The sequence below is a fragment of the Calonectris borealis genome, chromosome 3, assembly GCF_964195595.1.
Source record: "Calonectris borealis chromosome 3, bCalBor7.hap1.2, whole genome shotgun sequence".
NCBI classification, from domain to species: Eukaryota; Metazoa; Chordata; class Aves; order Procellariiformes; family Procellariidae; genus Calonectris; species Calonectris borealis.
In genome coordinates, this window is record NC_134314.1 from 127,303,772 (window position 1) to 127,323,286 (window position 19,515).

Sequence of the window (19,515 nt, forward strand, 5' to 3'; positions counted from 1 at the left end):
CAGCCTCGGCCGTAGTCTACAAACCAACGGCTGCCAGCTACCGCCTTACCTCTGAGACGCACCCAACCAGATACCAGGACTGTCGTTTCACAGAACAAGAATTACTCTTCACTCACAGTCTCCTCCCAACGCCAAAAGTGGAATCAATGATATCATCTCCCACTCCAACCAGCCTAAGGGGAGGGTCTAAGCTCTTTATACAGGTGTCAGCCAGGACTAACCCAACCGCAGAGAAGTTAAAAGCTGAAAAAAGAGTCATCACCAGTTGTCCAAAATGAGAGTCAATTGTTTAGAGGAATAAACAAACAAACAAGGTAACAGACTGTGCATTTGTGGAAATGGGTACTCTTGTTTTCATTTTACCTCTCTGTTAGGTAAAACCTTTCTCTATGGACTTTTGCCACTGAGTGCTAGAAAAGCTTTATGTCCAGTTTGTTCTTGTTAAGAGAAGGCACAATCGCTGGGTACCGAGTGCCCCCTTCGACACACACACACACACTCTGAACAGGCAAGAGTACACCGAACGGCATCTGGGGAGAGACAGCGGTAACTGCACAGCTACTGCGCGATGAGCACAAGGGCAGAAACAACAAATTAATTAACCATTTCAACTGATGAGTTAAAAATTAGCCTCATCATCATCCCTTTGGCAATAGAACTAGCAGAAAATATCAAAAATAATGCTTTTACCCCTCAAAGTAACAATTTCTCCATGCGCCTTATTTGACACAAAAGAGACAGCACCAAGATTCAAAACCAGCACAATGCTAGAAGCTTATTTTTACAGGTGTTAGACACCAACAACTCCCATCAAAACGAATTGGGTCTCCGATGCCCCAAGCCTAAGGCAAACCTGTCACCTCTCTCCTTTCATTAGCCTGAACAGTACAGTTTACAGCAGCTCTCTCTCTAGCACGGGGTTTTCAGGACCCCTCGCCCTGCCGAGGCTTTCTGAAGGCTCACAGGATCGGAGCAGGCAGAAGGGGGTTGTTATCCTCTCTGCAAGTCCAGGTAATACCCACAAAGTTTTTAACCAATAAAAAATTAGACCCGTCAGTATTTTTCAGACGGGAAAGCGGACACACTTGAAGCCAGGCCACAAAACATCCCCGGGAGAAGAGGAGCTTTGAGAGTATCGGGTGGTCACGGGGCTACGCAGGAATTCTCTAGCCCCATGAATGATGCTAAGGCTTTTTTCTTTGTTTTTTCTCCTTCCTCCCACTTCAATCTGCTATTAATTTCATCAAAGGTGGTTTATGAGCAAGTTGAGGACAAGGGATCTGCAATTTAACCCTATCGAGAAATGGCAGCCATAAGTCTAAACAACTTTTTTTTTTCCCTCCAGAAAAAGTATCAGCATTCTTATTCACATAATTTTCAATTTTGCTCACCTTTACAAAGCTGGTCTTGATTTTAAGCTATTTGAAAAAGTCAAATTTGTTGCAGTCATAAAAATTAAGTTATTTAGTGTAAAGGCCGTTGTTTCCACCCTTGAAGTACATCTCTCTGAGTCTGGCAAGTATCAGCTTGCCTTCGTGTTTAGGCTGCACCGAGTAAGCTGGTATTTTACCAATACTTGTAATTTTAGAGAACAAGTGAGGCTATTTCAGAATGGCAAAATGCCCTAGCAAAATGACCTTCACAAGAGCATTTCAAGGCAATCACGTAGATTGCAGTAAGAAAAAATGGGGAGACAGAAAACCAGCTTAAAAGCCAGGACACAGTCAACCAGGGCTGAAGTGCAGCTGTGCAGGAGCCCAGGGAGAGGCCTTGTTTCAAATGCAGCAGTTTTTCCAAGACGGGTAATGGACCTGTTCCTAAGTCTTTGCAGAGTAAGTCTCAGATTTGTGCAGAATCCTTTGGTAGCAGAGCACACATGCTTGCCCAATCATTTATTGAGACTGCTTTTCTCACTATGATCGAATCACGGCTCAGGAAAGAAGACATGGGAACTGATCCTAAAAAAAGCCTCCCAAGATCTGATTCATGTTGCTAAATAATTAGTGTTTGTCAATGAGAAATGAGCACTGAAGCCAAAGTCCCTCAAGCTATTTCAGATACTTTTACTTTCGTATATGCCAAAAGTCATTCAAAAAAATTCAAGACACCGCTGCAGCAACTTGGGCAAATACCGGCAGGTTCATGAGCACCACTACTTGCTTGTAGAGACCATGTGCCACCACACATTTTTTTAAACAACATTTAGAAATGAAAATATAACTGAAAAAAACTGAATTAGACAAAAGATGCTGAGGACGTCAAACAGAGAACGGTGAAGCTGGTACGTGACGGGAGGCATTAGGATCTATCACTGACAGAACGGGGAAGTGCCATCACATATTCTCGGAAATGCACAACCTGCAAACGTGTACTATCCAGAGCTGACACTGTTGAGCCATCTTCTTTTTCCATGATAACTAAAATGTAACATAGAGGAGAATAAAAATTAACTCATTCGGGAGGCCAGCCCTGCAGCCTATGGGCGTGTTTTGCCCACATAACAATGCCAGTGTCCAGAATTTAATCTCGGCAGTACATTACCAAATTTAAATAATGCACTTAACTGGTTGCCCAAGCAAGCACTAACACGGCATTAAAAGTACGTCAACATCTTTGTATTTAAAGTGGTTAACAGGACTCAAGTAAAGACGTTACCAGGGGATACCACTGGTCTGCAGGTCGGTTCTTTGCACAACATACGGCACACAAACCACTAACAAACATTTCACGCGCATTAACATTACCTTCCAAAGACAAGCTACTAACTTCTACCTTGATTACTAAAGGTAATAACAAATATTCAAGCCAAGAAAGCTACCTTCAGCATGAATGCAGGCACAAGTACTAGATCTCAGGAATCTAATACAAATCTAATGCAAATAGACATGCTTAAATAACACCAGCTCTACTTACATCAACAGGTGATCTGGTCAAAAGAAAAATTTTAGAGACCCGGAACAGCAACCTGAGGCCATTGTGAACCAGGACCAAATTGTGTGAGCTAGGTGTATGACCAGCCATGACATCCTCCACTCTGAATAGCATGGTTTTTTCCCGGTGTTTCATCTGCGACTGAAATTCAGCTTGATCATGCCCCTTTGGGTTTACATGCTTTGGGCTTTATTTTGGTTAGAGAGCAAGTTTGGTGAGCGTAAAGCTGTGACCAGAGACATATGGCTTGGTGCCAGGATAGGTGGGAGAACACAGAGGGACCTTCCCTTTCTTGGAGCACCTCCTAAGGGTGGGAACTCCAAAGCCAGCTGCTGGGGCATGGACGGAGAGTGTTAGCACCGCTAAAGTACTGTGATTCCTCTGCAATGCAGCCAGACATCCTGACGACACGGAGATTTACCGTGCCTCTTCACTTACCACCAGCGGCCAGTCTGACAGTACATGTCACCCAATCCAAAATGGCATTTCTCCTGGGGTAAATCCAGGACAAGCCCATTACGCCACACATAATAGCGTCAGAGACCAAAATCATTCCAGTTTTGCCTTGCTGGGATCCACCCTGCCTGAGTGCGAGCAATCTCCAGTCAAAGAGCACCCACCTTCCATGTCCCAGCAGCATGAAACAGCAGGGCAGGGGCGTTCGGCTCTCCCTGGGGAGCCCGGCCAGGCCGTGGGGTCCAGGCGTGGGGCTGGGACGAGCCCTGACACTCTGGGGCCTGACGCCCAGCCTTGCTGCGATGAGCTGGCCCCTCTCTGCCTCAGTTTCCCTGTTCCAGAAAAGGTCAGCAAGGCCCTTGATGAAACACAGCTGGGAAATGCACAGCAAGTGCTCCATCACACCGCTGGGGACTGCGGGGAAATAACCTGCTCTAGTCTTCTTTTCTAAGAGGACTGCAGCCTATAATGGCTGACCATCAGAGTGGGTTCGTTCAACCGAAGTTAAGCTGATAAATGAAATATTACTGCTGGTCTCCTTCCTACCCGTAGAAGCCAAGCTAGAGAACAGAACAGAAAAAAGGATCTCTTTTCACTTTGAACTTCAAAGGCAATTAGAAGAACAGTACTCTCATCGCTCACCTGGACCAACAGGATTATATGGACAAATTAGATTTTCTTTTATGGCAGATGACAACTCAACCACTCATTTTGGCTAAACGGTGTTTGTTGAAAGTCTTTCTAGACTTCATTTCCATGAAAAAAGGTGTGCATTGTTTGGTTCCCTTCCTTACTTCATAATATCATTATGACGACATTCAAGCCACATGACAAGTACATTTTTTTCCCTATTAAATACACAGTGGTCATTTCCGTTTGTTTGTCCTCTATTTCACCCTAGAGGAAATTCTCTTTTCCAATACATCTTTTGTTGATGGCAAGTTTAAGGAAACGATTTTGCTGAAATGGTATTTTATTATTAAATTTTACATTAGTTAATGTACAACAACATTGGGGGAGGGAAAATAAACACCTGCCTTTGATTTGTGCATTCGTACAGCATGTAGGCTGAGGGTATCGGCACTAAGTGCACACATTTGAACTTGCCAAGCCCTTGATCTTCCCACCCAGCTCAATCATTCAGATTGCACCCATCCTTGTAAGTGGCCTCCCAAAGGGCAATTAGTGGCTTGACACAATTTTCAGTCCTCCTGCCATAAACACACAGGGTTGAACCCACAGCCTCCACATAGGAGGCAGGTCTTTCTTACACCCCCTGCCAACTGGATAGGGTGCTGCCTGCTACCCAAGTCACTGTTACGCCTCCATTTGCATCAAAGCCAGGATCAGAGTCTTGTCCTCATGGAATTCTGTGAATGCAGTTTTCTATTTTGAATGCGTATTTTTACTTTTGCATTCCTTCTGGTCCATTATTTCCTCCATTTGATTTTAGATCTCCACTCTCCACTTTGTTTTGGTCCATTTCCTGCTTCTTTCTTTCTCCCACCCATTTGTACTCTTTGTTCAACAATAACAACAGATTAGAGTTGAAGAAGCCTCAGCCTAATGCCTACATAGCTCCAGCCTTGGGAGCAAACCTTTGACACGCTGAACATTTAACTTCTCTGGTAAAACTAATGAAAGAATTTCTCTGTTCATAGCTATTTCAAACGCTGTAGGGAAGGCTTAATATTTGAATATTGGAATTGTAATAGCAATTGCAAAAGGAATGGCCTGTTTTAAGCAATGCACTGACTTTATGGACGACTTACAATCATGGCACTGTAATACAGTGAGAGCAATCAAAGAAGGGACTGACACAGTCATTTTGTGCATAAGGCTTGTGCTTTCCATGCCATTTTGGATTCTGCACGGAAACAGAGTTGGGGAAATTTATCATAGTCTCCAACAGAAACCACCATGCAGCAAAAGCATAAAATTGGTAATTATGACAGCTTCTCAACACATCTAGCTGCTAAAACCAACCAGGTGTTACCTCAGGCTACAGCTAAGAACAGAGCTAGGAGGCAGGCATACACTGCAGTGTGACTAACTGGGACAATAGCTCCTTTCTTCCTCATCCCTCCACAACAGTCCTTGAAATTGAAAATAATTTAAAAAAAAAAAAACAACAGGCCCCACAGCTAAAATTAACTAGAGGCTTGTATAAAAATCCCCTCAGCTGCATTTCTTCTTTGTTTGGTTTCTTTTTGCTATGATACTCAAATTACAAAGCCTCCTCCCCCTTTTTGTTGACGCTACAGATACTGGTTTCAGAATGAAGGCTACAGGCTAACTCAGGAAGAAAGTTTTGGTTGGTTGGTTTTTCCCCTGCAGAAAATACAACTTTTAAACAATATACTATTAAACACAATGCTAATACTAACTATGCTATTGACCATTCAAATCAATCCCATTATATTTCCTGGAGCTTCCCGTGAGGCTAGTTTGCACGGCTATCGGACTGCCAACATCAGGCACCCTTGTTCAGGCCAGGGTGAAATAACTCAGTACTGACAGACCAAGGATAACTCTTCATTGCCCAAGAGACCCGGGTCCACTAGCAACAAATCAACATCAAAACATGCCAAGGGCCAGTCATCCAAATACAAAGACCGCATCATTTCCCCAAATATGTCACTTCTTCTGGAAATTGGCTCATCACTCCTTACATGAGAAACCGAAACCCCAGGCAAGACTTACTTGGTCATTCTACTGATACAGTAGCAGCGCATCAGAAGCGGGAATATGCTGTTAACACAATTATTTCATAGTAGTATTATTAAGAAGAAAATAGGCAGCAAGTTTGGGCACTAGGTCATTAGGCTTTAACCTCTAAGATCGCATCTTTTGAAAGCGGCACTAACAGCAGAGCATTTTTCAGACGTAAAAATTAACAGCAGTTATGTTGAACAGAACCCTGGTAAGCAGAGGTTCAGACACTTTCTTCTGCTGTGATCCCGTGTTTGTGTGGCTCCAAATACCCGAAAAAACAACTGTGACCCTCCTCAAAAGCTTCCCAAACCCACCATAACCCCGACTGGGAAACCACCACCCCAGGGAACCGGGTGCTCTCTGGCAGGTCACATCATGTCTCCAAGACAGCTCACTGACTTCTCAGAGGAGTAGCAAAGGGTTTTCTAAGTGATTCTGGGGAACAAATTCCTAAGGTGCAATATTCAAAGACCATGTACAGCACAAAAAACGTTAGCATTTACAAGCAAAAAACAGTAGCCAACCAACCTCTGATTTCTGATACACTCTAAAGTCTTGACTTAAAAATTGTATTCTGCCCAGAGAACTAAAAGTGAATACTGCAATTTTTTCCTGGCACTGATGTCTGAAAGCCAGCAGATCTGGAAGTGCTAAAACCATGGTCACTGCAGTTTCAGCACCCACCAATCTTCCACTTGGCATTTCCCAAAGGTGAACTGTGCCCTTCAGGTTGACTGCAGAAAAGAGTTCCAGCTCTCTGAAGAAAAGAGAGAAACACCTGCGTTTTCCAGGCAGTAGTTAATGAAAGTCAAAACCAGAACGGACAGATTTTTAAAAGGAACAAGAATTTATTGCTCCTGATGACAAGAAAAATGGGAAGCTTTCTTTCATTTTAACAAGATAATCAAGGAAGGAAACTATCTACAAAACATTCCAGTCTGCTGCTATACACTGAGGCTAATTCAGGGAAAAAGTGGTATATTTCACCAAAGTTAAATATTTTTTCACTATACAGGTAACTTAAGTACTTTCTGTTTCAGGAAAACAAGATTATCATTTAGAACACTGGAACAAAACAAATGAGTTCGCCATTTACAAGAGCAATTCAACCAAAATCTTTAGGAACACTCATTAGGACCACGCTCCACATTCCAAAAAAACGTGACTGAAGAGTTGCCAACATCCCAGCCTCAGCCCACTGCAGTGCCACTGTTAGCACCTTGACACGAACATCTCATTGCTTGAGAAAGCAGCTCACCCAGGATTAGACAGGTTGGGATCTCAGTCTTGTAACACCACGCACAGGCAAAACACAGTGTGAAGATAAATGTGCGGGTCTACCTTTTGCGTGGTCAAGAGGTCCAAGACCCCAATCTTAAACCACAAAGAGTAAGTTCACACTGGGATCGTGTTCCCCACCTCACTCGCCAGGTGCTGAGCTCCTTTGCCAAACCAGGCCCGTGAATATAAGGTTCAAACAGAAACATAACGAGAACCACCATCTAATACCAACACATACGTTCCCTCAAGACCTATCAAGTTTATACTGCAAATACTTCTGACCAGCGTGTGAACCACTATGAGGCACAAAGCAAATTCAAAATACGGTTTGTTATTGCAGTAATATTTGCATAATAGTTATTTATACGTATTATAAGCATAAGCAGTTTCAGGACAGTTACCCCAAGGTGAATTGCCCATCTCTTTAAGCCTTTAATAACAAGCTTGGAATACAGTTTGGAAATTCCCTCTGATAAAGTAGTCATGCTTCCTGCATAGTGACATTCAACATTCATTACCATCAAGCATTTTAGTCTTTTAAAATTGCAACATTTTGATCAATCCACAAAACAGAACATTAAAAACATATACAAAGTTATTTTTGTCCTTGTTTTATATATATTTTGCATGCCCTCCTATCTCTCTTCTGAGCATCAAGTGATATTATGGCCAAGCTACTAAATATCAGAAAGGAGATGCATTTATATCAAAATATGCTTAAAACTTTTAATGGCAAGACTGCTACAAGCACCAATCTCACCGAGTTTGCCGAAAATTAATTTCAGGCCCAAAGCTCTTCCATGGCTCCTTGGCGTCCCGCCACAGCTTATGACAACCAGAAGTTAAAAATGAAAACAGCTGTACTACCATTAAAAGCACCCCGGAATAATGTGGATGCGCTGCTCTGCAAATTGCCCTTAAGGTGACATGTAGGTTCATCGCCCCATGCCAGGAATCTGAGGAACCTTGTGACTCTTTCAGCTCTCACAGCAAGCTGAGCCACTGCAACCCCAAGTGATTCACATTATTTTCTGCTAGTCAGCAACAGCTGTAGAAACATCTCTAAAATGGTTGGCATGCTCTCCGCCAACTCAGTGCTCCACCTATCACTGGTATGTCCATGTGGTCCTCACCTGTCAGCTCTGCTTCAGCAAGCAGATCATTAAGTCTTCACGGTCTTTCTTTTCCACTTGTTCAGGAGAAGATCCTAGTTAAAGCAATCAATCTTCTGGTTTACCTCAGCCTACAAGCAATAAATATCTAAACAAGCATCTCTAGATCCTGCTATACCCCTACAGCGTATCTAAATGCTGATCTTTGTTACACACACTCCAGCAGCATAATCTCACTCAGGATTTACTACCCGATTAGGATTACTTAGACTAAAAACACAGATAAGATAAGAGCTATGTGCTCCCTATCACCCACACCTGCCCACAAAGAGGGCATCATCATCCTTGGCTCCTAGACTTATTTACCAACATTTTGGTATCTCTTCACATTTTTTACAATCTTTATGTTTCTAACGTGGTTCAAAAATGTAACTGAGCAATACAAAATTATCTCAGATATGTTCTTCTGCATATTTTTACATGAAGATGATTTAAAACCTCAAGCCACACACTGTGATGATGTAAATCAGCACAGCTTCACATGCTGGGATGTAGCTATATAACTTGGCACAACTAGGGATTCAGATCCTTCGTTCTTAAGCATCACAGAGAAAGAAGAATCATAATATTGCAATGAGAATAAGCATAAAGATCCCTCTTTTCTTACTAAACTAAGTGAAGAATACAGTTGAGAATTTCATTACTAATCTGACAGATCGTATAGACCATTACTACACTATGGTTACTTCAATACTTGTCTGGGAAAAATATCTTTAATTCTTTGTGGTATATGTTTAACTGAAAGTCATCTTATTCTTGTTTGTCTAGCATACAATGGGAATAGATCTCTAAAAATAACCTACTTCCCCCATCTTTCAGCTCCTCAAGGCAGTTTAACGTATTATTAGCCATTATTCACATCTTTTACGTAAACTGTGCAATTTCTGGAAATTTTTATACCTCCTAATACATAGAGATGATCTGAAGGTGTGCAAGACTGAAAAAGACAAAGCTCAGTGAAACTCAATTGGACTGCATTTTTTTACTTTACCTCTATTTACCTTTTACCTGAGTTTAGGCAAGCATCACTCCTTGGAGCCAGATCCTGACCAGCAATAAAGCTACTTTACACACTCCTGCGATGGAAAGCTGCAAAGCTGGCTTAATGGGCCAGCTGGGGTCAGGGAATCCCCCCGTGGTGCAGAGCGGGTGTATCTGGTATGCCACATCCTCTCCCAAAACAAACTTTGGAGCGTAACCACTGTGCCCCACTTTATCCTGAGCCAGTGCAACAGCCTTCCTTTCCCGATGTGTTGTAAACCAGCATAACATAAAGCAGCCTTGCAGCTGCTGCTGCACAACGGGCTAAATAAGTCTCCTCCCCACAGAGAAGCTCAGGGACTGCGGCTCAGGGGACATAAAACTGCTCTTCTCCAAGCACAGGCCGTGTGGACCAAATACCTGGGGCCAGAGATTTCAGTTCTGGTACAGGCACGATGGGAGAGTTACATCGTGTGGTCCTCAAGGGCTAAACTGATCCCAGACTTGTAGTGCAGACCAGAAGCTGATCACAAATGAAGTAATCCATTTGCCTTTTAAAAAGTGCAGCTTATCACTTGTCTCGAAATCTGCATGCACTAAAAGGTCACAACTTACAGTAGTCCAGACTTTTTGTTCTGAATCTCATTATTCCGTAACATTTCCACTTTTATTTTCCCTTTTACTGAGTTCCTTGTCCAGGTCCCTGCAGCAATGCAAACATGCATCCAGGGAACAGTTATTTCAATCCGTAATTTCCCACAGCAGATTTGCACCAGGGCTAAACACAACCACCTGCTGACTCGGTGTATTACAACCTTGCTCCAAACGATCAACCACCCCAGCCCCTGCACTTTCCTCACACTATCCCATTTAGAAGCTAACTCATCCTCTTTCTGTAAGAAACTAATTTAGGCATCACAGGTTTTAAGTTTAAATGGCTTATGCCAACGACTAAAGCTGCACAATCAGATTCTTCTGTTTACAAATTTGACACAGGGTGGAAAATCAAATTTGCTTATTTTTACCCTTAAACAAAACCATATACGGTCTGCAGTGGTAAACCGCTGTTCATTTTAATATCCAAATACTGATTGCTTGCATCCAGTGTCTTGTGCCAAAATCCCATCGCCAACAACCAGTCCAGGCATGTCCGAGGCTGCTGAACCAATTTATCTCTGCCTTGATACTTCCAGGCAGTTCAAGACGAATTTGAAGACACTACTACACTAAGATAAAAATCCATCTCATTTCTCATTCAGATAACAATGAAGATTATATAAACAGCTTTCCCTAAGCTGGGACCGCAGGGTTTGTGCTTCACTTGTATGGTTTTAATACAGCTTTTTCATTCTTACCTGCAGTCCTATCCTGCCTTCAGCTAAAGACTTGAGAGGGACTGAAACGTTCTTAAGATGCAAACAGAACATATTACCAAAAAAAAAAAAAAATCCCCCTGAACCCTCAATCAATAATCCATTTTTAGGAAAGAATTCATGCTAAAATGAGGTAAGTGATAACTTTCCAGATCTCCTGTTATCCAGACTACTATTTTAGGGAGAGTGTGACTGCATTTGCGCTTGTCGCATAGTCCTGCTTCCAATCTCCTGGCAGATCCCCAGCACATTCCAGTATTTAATGCACAACGCTTGTTGGGATGCAGTCCCACTTATCTCCCAGACACATTGACTAAGACTTTCCCACGTAAACTGACCCACCCTTTACTAGCAAGAGGTCAATCAGTACAATCAGCCTTCAAATGAGAAAAACAATCAGGAAAAGCTTCTCTGATGCCAAAAACACAAAGAGAATAAAATACAACAGGCTCCAGTGTTTGTTTTATCAAAACTTAAAGACTGCAAGACAGATTTTCAATTGATGCAAACCAGTGTAGCTCCACCAAAGTCAACCAGATTTTTTTCAGGCTTATGATCTGGCCTCCTAAAAGCATTTAAAATTACAATAAGAACACATCACTCTAAAAAAAGGTTAAAAAAAAGTTAGCAATTAATCCATTCACCTTTGACTATCATGAAACTGTAGAGAACTATTCATATTCATATCTACATTCATATTCATTTATTCATATGCACAGAAAAAGGTCACAATATTTTAAGTCACAAAAATAAAGCAAATGTTAAACTAACCAGGCTGTCTTCACCACATATGGACCCTACATGACAAGGAATACCTGTTAACTTAAGGTAAACTGCAGCATGGTAGTTTAAAGCCCATTTTTTTCCCAACTCATCATCTCTGAGTCAGGCTGACCGAAGGACCGTTCAAATTTCAAGAGATGCAGATCCCGTACTTTTTGAAAGTTGAGGCACCCAAAACCAGTGTATGCTGCTCAACTCCCTTGCTTTCATATTTTGTATAATATAAGTAGCAGAGTGGGAAATAAGATCACTAGCTTTCCTGACTTCCTCACTAGACCCCCGCATGATACAGGATCCTGTATCAAAACGCCCACTGGCTTCCATAAGGCAGATTTTGGCCCAAAGTACCCTTCCAAAAGCACAGAGGCCAATAATTTGCTAGTGAGAGGCAAAAACTGCTTTCTCCAAGCACACACTAGAATGATTAGCTTCATGCTGCATTCCAGTGTTGCTATAAAGGTATATGCCACTAGCATACTGGAGCCACAAGCTACCCACCAGTGCAAAGCTCTCCATCTGCAGAGGCTGGCTACAGATCACCCTTAAACACTTCAATTAAATATTTGTTTACCAAGAGAAAAGTCAGTGAAAGCCCTTGGGAAGAAAATCTCATAATTAGTTTAGCTACAGACAAAAGCCAACACTTTCAAACTCAGATGCCTAAACTAAAACCTGTGGGTGTTAAAATAAATTTATCTACATTAAGTTAATTTAGATACAGCAGGCAGCACCTTTTCCCTCCTAAGCCAAAAAACCAGAGGAGCTACTTGCTATAATTAGCTGGAGTATTTGTGGTGTCTAGGCACTAAGCAAAACTGATTTCACGAGTGGAAAAACTAAGCATTTGGTCATACTGCACAAAACTGTATTTTCTACTCTGCGATACTGACTGCAGTAACCACAAATCGACCCCATCGTAAACCAGGCTCTAGACCTGCCCAGTCAGCCAGCACTCATCGTGCCATAAGAAACAATATACATCGACCCACAGCTTTCTTGTCCTTACAAACACAAGGCGCTCTTTTATCATGTAAAAGAACGAATCAGAGGCAGACACTCCATGCCATTCTATTATAAATCAATCAATAGAATGACAGGATTCATTCAGGATCAAATGGCAGTAACTTACAACAAAAAATGCAGATCTGAATTACTGCTTGATAGTACGAAGTCCCCACAACGCCTTGTAGGAGACCTTGACCACGTACTTGGGACTGTAATACTACTGGGGGCTGAATCCCACAGTGAAGATGAAAGACCTCCCAAAGATGCCTGTTGGTCTGGCTTGGGAGAAATTTCTGCCTAGTATCAAATTCGGCAATCAGTATAACCTTAAAATGTCAGGGCCAGGCTTCCGAGAGGAGCCTCTACATCACCTCAGAGCACCTCCCACCCAGCTCACTGCCAGCCCACAGCCACTAACGCCTCCATGAAAGTGGAAAAATAGAAAATAAAACTCCACAAAATTCGGGGTGGGGGGTGATCCTTCCTGACCACTACAGGCACCCAACTGAAGCCCTGAGTCGTGAGATTTTAGCACAGTCATTATCTTAAAGCGATGCTGTGTTTTAAGAAAACTCAAGGCAAACTTAAAAAAAAGACAGAACTAAAGGTCTGCAGTTCCTATGGACTAAGGCCAGGAAGGATCACAACCACCATTCAACCACTTTCTACAGTGGTACTGAACACTGAAGCATAAACGCTTTATTCATTAAGTTGGCTACTTCAAATACATTAACCTGTGTGCCATTCAATCATGCGAGCAATGAAGCAGTATGTAAAAGCTTGTTTTGTTTGCTTTAGGTCTGCATATCTTCATCTCTGATTACATCCTCCACCAGCTAAACTAAATCTTTTTAACTATGTTTAACTATGTTTACAACTTCACAGAACCAATATATTGCATATACCCTCCTATAGACTCATTTACACAGAGGACTAGCAATTGCCCACCCCAACTGAAGCCCATTTCAGGGATCATTCCACACTATCATAACTGTGTTGAGTCGTCATTAACAAAACCAAACCCAGTAGTCACTCCAATAAAATTGGGCTGTCAGTCAATCCCTAGTCCTTTCTTAAAAAATAAACAAACAAAACCTTTGCCACTTCTTCTTTGCAAGTCTTTTTCAATGGCAAGTTCACAGTTTCTCCAATTACTTGCAGAAGCATTCTCATTTCATATTCTTACAATTGTATACTAACTCCAAGCAGTATGACTTTAACAGAGAAGGAGAAATGGTTTCCTCTTGTGTACAGCTGCAGATATGCAAGCAAAACCAGAAGACTAAATCCAAGAACATCGTTCCTGGATGCGTTTCACAGATCATGGGCAAATTGCTCAGCAGGTGTAACTTCAGGATCTGGCCACTTCTTCCAAAAAGAGAACAGCATATGTTCGGAATCCCAGTAAACAGAAAAGCTACTTAATTTGGAACATTTACCTGTGAACAGTTTCACAGCAGTATATTTTTAGATCTGTGAACAGGGTATTAATGACACACCTCTCCTGTTCCAACGGCTTGACTGATATGACCAGCTAGTCTATTCGTAGTATCTAACAGGTGTGTGTTAGCATCTGTTGGCACAAGATTTTCACGGTGAGTGGCTCTTTTCTTCAGTTCTTGCTGCCCTCTTGATGTGAGGGGTTGCTGAATAAATCAAACCAACACACCATTTCTTTTTAAAGTTCTAATGCTTAGCACATTCAAAACATTGTGAAATAAAAATGACTGCACAACAGCATGTTTCTCTGGTGGCAGTGCTAAAAAACACGCCGCTTGAAAAAAAATGTAAGTTTGTGCAATATGTAAAGAGAACAGCCAGAGGAAAGTGAAAAGACATGAAAAAGTAAGAACATCCTGAAATTTTCACCACTGAACAAGGAAAAAAACCTTATGGAGAAGAGGCTGAGAAAAACATTAATGGTGCGGAAAAACAATAGCTCGAGATACTCCTCAACCTCTATCTGTCCTCGGCCATAGGAAGAGGTATACAATCCCTGAGCATAAAGATTATAGATTGGTGTAAATCTTTTCCTAATCACATATAGTTTACTGCAAGTAGAAATAACACTTTCAGACGCAACCCCACCCTGCCTAGCCATCTTTCTCAAACAACTATAAAATCTGTTATGAACTCAACCATCAACTAACAATACATACAAAAGTTTTTTCCATGCAAAACTGGGCTTTTGAATGAGGAATGGACAGTGAAAAATGTGTCTGGGATTAACAATACATGAAAAAGAAACAAAGCTGGACAAAATGGAGAAAAAGCTGCCCGCTTAAATGTATAGAAATGATCCCTCTGTTAAAGCTGTTAAATAAGTTGAGATCTACTAGGCATAAGAAAAATTCCTTACATGTAATATCTCTGTAACCCTTTTTTCATTAAAGGAAAGCAAAGCCTCGAAAGGTCCAGCTGTAACTGCTGCAACATTGTACTCATGTTCATTAAAAAAACAAATTCACAACAGATCATTTTAAGAGTAATAATAAAAATCTGACAAATGAAAACCACATGTGGAAAAAAAAAACCACTGGGGAAAGCAGTCTTCAGTGCAGCCCCTCTGCAGAACACTGATTATACCTCGCTGCCATTTGACAGTACACACATTTCGGCTCCAACACTTGCTTCACCGGGCGGGTGTTATTTGGTGATAACAATCAAACACAAGATGATTTCTAAGGTGTAAAAACACTAGAAAGCAAGAGAAGACAACTAGATTTTCACATTTAATATCTCTAGGCCAGATTCCCGCTGGCTTAACTTGGGAAAGTTGCCATGAGCTTAGGCAGAGGTAAGGGTCCAACATACTGGCAAACTCCCCAGCTACATCAGCTGGGAACAGGAGCAAGCCCACAGCACGAGCTCGTATGTCAGAAAAGCCCTATATGGCCCTACACAGTTTATATCATGGAGCACTGGCCTGATCTCATCAGAAGTTTCCACGGCATGGCGTGCATCACACGCCACAGAAAATAGCCTGCACTGCTCTACTTCACAACCCCCTCGTTCAACTGAGAGTTGAAAAGATCCGAGGGTTTGCTGGTGGCTCCTCGCTCTGACGTAAGGCCGTCCATAGCCCGAGCACCGCAGTTTGCAAAGGTTTTCCTAGAACCACGAAATGGCGAGCAGGAGGCCTGTGGTCAGAGATGCCAGCCTGGACTGGATTTAGGAGCTGACTCATGGCTAACGGGCAATGATAAACTATTATACTGGTTTTTAACTTGTGCCCAGATCAGATGACTAAGGAATTTAGGTGCCTATAGAGATTAACTGTCTAAGTAACTTTTGCAGTCTGAGCCTTAAACATCTGCATAAATAGACCTTCTCCTCTGTGTTCCACAAAATACGTCCATGTACTCCTCGCTAATGAAATACAATGCTTATTTTACAAGTAATCCAACTACAAATATTAAATCCTGTAACTGACCCACATTAAAAATAAATCCTTAGCCAGGTGACGTAATATAAACGAGCATTACAGGCCCACCCAGCAAAGGGGTTTTAACTGATTAAATTTTATATATGTTGAAGGAAAAACAAAACATCTTTCATAAAATGGTTTGGTACGCCTACTTAAAAGGAGCTGTCTGAGAGACACGCAGCAGCATTCTGGGTTCCATACATGTAGCATGAACACTTTGTCCCCTCTCTGTTCCACTTCTGTGTGCAGGCAGAGTTCAGTAACGCACAGTAATTACAAAAGCTGCAGGATTCACGCCACCATAGAGATGAAACAGCATCTCTAACGCCTTTTGCCACATAACTGCTGCAAGCTCCTATTTCATCCAAAAATGCTGCATCCTGCTTTAGTGAGTACCATTTACTGCACTTAACCTGCATTACAGAAAAACGTAAAATGAGCTACTGTTCCATAACCTGACCTCTTTTTTAGTACCAAGTTTATGCTGCTGCATGAAGTAACAAAATATTCCCTATTTTATTTATTGCCTATCTAGCACTGGTTGTGATAAATTAGCAAGCCCGCTAGTCCATCCCCATACCCCTACAACCACTGCTAAGTCATGTAGGCATCACAACAGCCATTGCTGTTTTACTGAGAAACAGCGAGAAAAAAGAATGCCAATGGATAATAACAATTCTTTAGAAATCGCGTCTAGCTGCCATCACCCACCCTTCCTGGCTCTTTATTCCATAACGTTTTCCTCTCCTATCTCTCCCTCCAGAGGCTTCTGAGTATTTGCAAGTCCTTCTTCCAGCAGAGATTTCCTGCAATGGCCTGAGGAGCCACAGTCTCCCTTGACATTTTCACATGGCTGATACCTCTTTGAATAAATTACTCTACACGACCTGCCTCTGTAGCCCTTAGACCGGGGAGCATTGTTCCCCAAGATGTCTTTCAGCACAATACGTTCACAGGGCTGAGTGAATAACAGTATTTTCCCTGAACTGACTAGACAGTTCAATAAGCAGGTTTCATAATATTTCTATTCTGTCAATAAAGGTCGAAGACTGCACTGAATGCTCTGGATCTTGATAGTTTATGTTTATTCCCTCTTACAGTAATCCTGCTTCTGATTTTGAACATTTAGCATTTATACCTATGGATGATGTTGAGTAAGTACAATCTAGAAATACAGATCACTACTCACCTTCACTAAACAAGAATGCAATTTTACTCACAATTAAGATATCAAGTCACAAATTCAATTGCTCCCTCTAGTTTTGTATTATCACTCCAAGAGCGAAAGAATCAGCCTTAAAAGAGGGCTATCTAAATAAAACGTCAGACCCCAGTGCCATGAACAAGGATTTTTCAGAGCTGCTGCAGTCTTACAGTATCTAGCAGAAGCCTGCCATATTTTTTTTGTTGAATCCAGGCCTATATCCATCTAACTGCAAGAGCTATCTAAAAGGGATAATGAAATCAAGCCCTTGCATTACGCCTTTTAACTGTGCGTTCGCTTAAGGAACGCTAGAATCTATAAAAGCAGCAAGATGAAAGCAATCAAAGCCACGCATCTAATTACCGCGAAAGGCGAACGCCGCTCCGTACCGGCATTATTCCCAAGCCCGGCACCCCCGCAGCACAAAGCACCGCAGCGGGTAACGACCTGACAGCCGGCCCTGAGACCCCACCGACCCACAGCACGCCCCCCCCTCCCCCGTGCGGCCCCCCCAGGGACGCCCGTCCCGCCCGCGCTCCCCCGCGCCCCGCCGAGCTCCCCCACCCGGGCGGCCCCGCACCCCGCCCCACACACCGGCCGCGCCGCCGCCGCCCGCTCCCGCAGCGGCCCCCTCCTCCGCCTGCAGCCAAAGAAAAAATAAAAATTAAAATAAAAAATTACATATATTTAAAAAAAAAAAAAGCGTACTAGCGGTCCCGAGGCGCAGCGCGCCCGCGGCTCTCCGCACCGCGGCGGGGCGTGCGGCTGCGCGGCAGAGGCGGCACGGGCGGGGAGGGCGGGCAGGGGCGGCGGCCGCGGCCCCCGGGGAGAGGCCGGGCCGGGCCGGGGCCGCCGCAGGGCGGGGCGGCTCCGCGCCCTGACAGCCCGCCGGGGGGGCGCAGCCCGGCGCCGGGGCGGCGAGCTCGGGGAGGACGGGGGGAGGCCGCACCCGGCCCGCGCCGCTCCGGGGCCGCGGCTCGCCCGCCCGCCCGCCCCAGCGGAGGGCGGGGGGAGAGGCTGCGGCGGGGCTGCGGGAGCCGCCCGCGGTCACCGTCTCGGCGGGCCCGCCGTACACACACACACCGGGGAGGGGGGTCCGCTCCCGGCTCCCGGCCCGGCCGCCCCTACCTCTCTGCTGCCCGTGCGGCGGCTCTCCCTGCTCGGCGGCGGCTGCAGCGGCGGGGAGTGACCGGCAGCGCCCGCAGCCCCCGCGGCGCTGCGCTGCGCTCCGCCCGCCCGGCCGCGGCGGCTGCGAGGGGCGAGGGGCGGGGACAGCGCGGCGGGGCGGGGGCGAAGCGCAGCCCCCCGCCCCCGCGCCCCTTCCCTGCGGAGGCGGCGAGCGGCCGCCGCCGCCCTGCGGCGCGGGGAGCGGGGCCCGGCGGCGGCAGGTGTCCCCGCAGCCGGGCCGCCCTCCCCGCCGCGGCACCGGCGCCAAGCGGCTCGGCGGAGGCTGCCCCGCTTTCCCCGCTGACGGCGGGCGGGGTCCTGGGTCACGGAGAGGGGCCTGGGGGGGCCGCGCCCGGCCTCTGCCTCACCTGGAGCTGCTGCAGTCACCCCCAGATCTTCCCCCTCCGTGCAGCGGCCTCCCCTGAACGTTACCCGCTGCTGCCAACTGCTCCCAGTTCTCCTTCCCTTTCCTTTCATTTATGTGGTTATTGGGTCTCTCTAGGCTTCACGCTCCTCCTCCGCTGACACCCTCTCCTATCGCAAAGACAATGTTGGCTCACCCCCAGCATCCATTTCCTCCAGTGCTACTCTCCCGCTGCTCTGTCATTCCTAGTGGAAATCCCATCCTGGGCTTGACTTCCTCCACTGCAGAGTCATCCTCTCCTGCCTCAGCCTTGCCACCTTCCTACGTAAACAGCCCCCCTTTGCCAGTGTAACCCAACCCCCTGAAACACAACCCCAGCTGCCCTTCTGCTGCGCTTCCCCTCTTCCTCCCTAGCTGGGCAGGATTTTGCATATGCCTTTCTAGAGAAAATTGCTAACACACAGCCAGCGTGCCCTTCCTCCTTCCCCCACACCCCTCTTGGCCATCCAGTCCAGAGGCAGGCATTTCTGCTTCAGGTTCCCTTTGCTAATCCCGGCCCCTCTGCTTGCATCTGTGTCCCCATCCTCTTCATGCCCATTCTCATTCCCTCCTGTCTGCTCTCCCTCACCTCTCGCTTGCCATACAGTTATGCACTA

The 19,515-nt window shown here is 44.6% G+C and overlaps 1 protein-coding gene across 3 annotated transcripts in view; it reads right to left on the reverse strand.

Moving 5' to 3' along the window:
- Nucleotides 1-19,271, reverse strand: part of SPTBN1 (spectrin beta, non-erythrocytic 1) — a 136,248-nt gene extending 116,977 nt beyond the window's left edge. The window contains exon 1 of one of the 3 annotated variants that reach the window (XM_075147816.1): nt 18,864-19,271. The gene's annotated coding sequence lies outside the window, so the exon portion shown is untranslated. Of the gene's footprint in view, nt 1-17,922; nt 18,088-18,456; nt 18,596-18,863 lie in introns of those variants that run through there. The other 2 variants (XM_075147815.1, XM_075147817.1) reach the window with 2 other exon arrangements.
- Nucleotides 19,272-19,515: the final 244 nt, after the last annotated feature.